Source organism: Triturus cristatus, chromosome 6, assembly GCF_964204655.1.
Source record: "Triturus cristatus chromosome 6, aTriCri1.1, whole genome shotgun sequence".
Taxonomy (NCBI): domain Eukaryota; kingdom Metazoa; phylum Chordata; class Amphibia; order Caudata; family Salamandridae; genus Triturus; species Triturus cristatus.
Genome location: NC_140589.1, coordinates 1,758,419,865 through 1,758,422,140, shown reverse-complemented (window position 1 = coordinate 1,758,422,140; position 2,276 = coordinate 1,758,419,865). Strand labels below are relative to the sequence as shown.

Here is a 2,276-nt window from a genome sequence, read left to right as displayed (position 1 = left end):
ATGTTTAGTAGTAAATGTAAGAGGGACAAGGGGAAGTGGCTGGAAAATGTGGAGGTTTAAGGAATTGTAAGTAGGGGTTTATGGAAGGACTTGCGAATGCAAACACACCCACGAAAGAGTAAGGCCACAACTATTCACAAACTACACTTCTAAAGTTACTACAACTCTAATGATGCCAAATAAGGTGCAAATGTACTCCTGTCAAGCCTTAGAGTAAGACAAGCACCACACATGGCCTCTCAGGTTTTGCAACACACTCTCATATAAACCAATGTTGGCAGGGAAATAAAATGACACATCACAGTAACTAATAATGAATGAAAGAATGATAATTGGAATTTGTAGAGCGCACAGCTATTGCTAGAGTGTTCTGGCACTAGGCCCAACTAATATTACAATGTCAAATTAATATTATATATATAGATCTATTGATTTTATTGTTAACATTTTAAACAAATTATATATAATTAGTAAATAACTACACTATTATTTTAAAGGTTGCCATTTTAAACAACTTATATATAATTGTTAAATAACTACACTACTAATTTAAAGGCTACTATTTTAAACAAATGATATTTAATTATTAGAGAGTCTTTGTCTTCCTGAAGTTTACCAGCAGCCAGAGGTGAGGCCTTGGCTGTTTCCTGTAGAGTTTCTCCTGAGCTTGTGTGCAGCTTTAGGCGATGTCTGAGGAGAGTTTGGCTGTGAAGGATGATGGTGGCGTCTTTGCGCTTGAGGGTATGGACGAGGAGGCTGCAGAGAGCCTTTAGATCAAGAACCAAGCACAGCAGTGTGATGAGTTTGCAGCTATCACAAGCTGTGACCCCGCTGCGACTCAGTGTTACCTGGCCGAGAACGATTGGTACATGGAAAGACCACTGAATTATTTCTTTTAGCCCTTGGTGGAACAATATCGTGATCCTGGTGGTGATAGCCCTCCTACCAAGAAGTGCCCAAGAAACCAGAAGTGCACAAGCCTCCTCCATCAGCTGTAGAAACCTTCATCGATTTGACAGCTGATGCTCATGCAGTTATTCCCAACAGCAGTATAAATGATGCACAGCAGGAGGATAACAGTGGACTTATTTTTCTCACGTGGAATATTGATGGCCTGGATGAGTCAAACCTACAAGAAGGCGCTTGTTGTCTCTGCTCCAAATTGCCATTATACAGCCCAGATGTCGTTTTTCTGTAGGAAGTATTTCCTCATCCCCTTGCCCACCTGGAGAAGAGAGCAATCAGCTACACCATCATTCCAGGTAACAAACATGGCTATTTTATTGCCATTATGTTGAAAAAATCTAAGGTTAAGTTGATCAGTCAAGAAATAACTCCTTTCCATTCATTATCCATGATGAGCAAACTCCCTACGGTTCATACAAAGGTATCTTGTAACAACCTGTGCCTTATGACGTCTCATGTGGAGAGCACAAAGGAACATGCTAAGGCACGCTTAAACCAACTCAACATTGTCTTAAAGAAAATAAATGAAGCTCCAGAGTCTTCAACAGTCATATTTGCTGGGGATAACAATCCCAGAGATCCAGAGGTATCTAAAATAGGAGGCTGCTGTGTACACATGACAAACACAACTTCCAAGTGTACAACTTCTTTGTTGTCTGGAGCCAAAGGGAACACGTCCTTGCATCTCCTAGTCCAGCACCGATCTACCCTGACCACATTCCAATCTAGAATAACATACATTGCCTAGAAATTGTAACAAGAAGGAACATTACAGAGGCCTTCCAAGTAACATTTTGGACATTTGGGAGTGCTTAGGTAAACCTGAGCAGTGTCGTTACACGAGGGACAGAAACATTAATAATAACTTGAGAGCTCGTTATACCTGCAGACTGAGGTTTGATCACATATTCTTCAGAGCGTTAGAGGAAGAACATTAAAGGATGGAGGCCATAGTATCCCACGTACATTGGACCTACTTGGATTAGAGAAATTGGACTGTGGGTGATTCCCCAGTGACCACTGAGGTCTGCTGTGTGTATTTGATGTGATTTTGTAATTGAAAGTTTAAACACTGTACTTATTCTGTTTTAAACATGACATTTATCAAAATTCTGCACTTGCATTTTATTTTTATGTAAATGAATGTCCTCTAACTTTATTTCCTTGTGAAATGTGCATTTTTGGTTTAAAAAAAATTATATCACAAATCCCCGATTGAATAATTAATTAGCTCTTCTGATGCCTTGTAACATCAAACTGTTTTATTGCTTTGATGGTTATGATATTATAGACACAATGAATAAATGCAA

At 39.2% G+C, this 2,276-nt stretch overlaps 1 pseudogene; it reads left to right on the top strand.

Annotated features, from left to right (window-relative positions):
• Positions 1-686: 686 nt before the first annotated feature.
• LOC146821934 (tyrosyl-DNA phosphodiesterase 2-like) lies at positions 687-2,023 on the top strand (annotated as a pseudogene).
• The last annotated feature ends 253 nt before the right edge of the window (positions 2,024-2,276 follow it).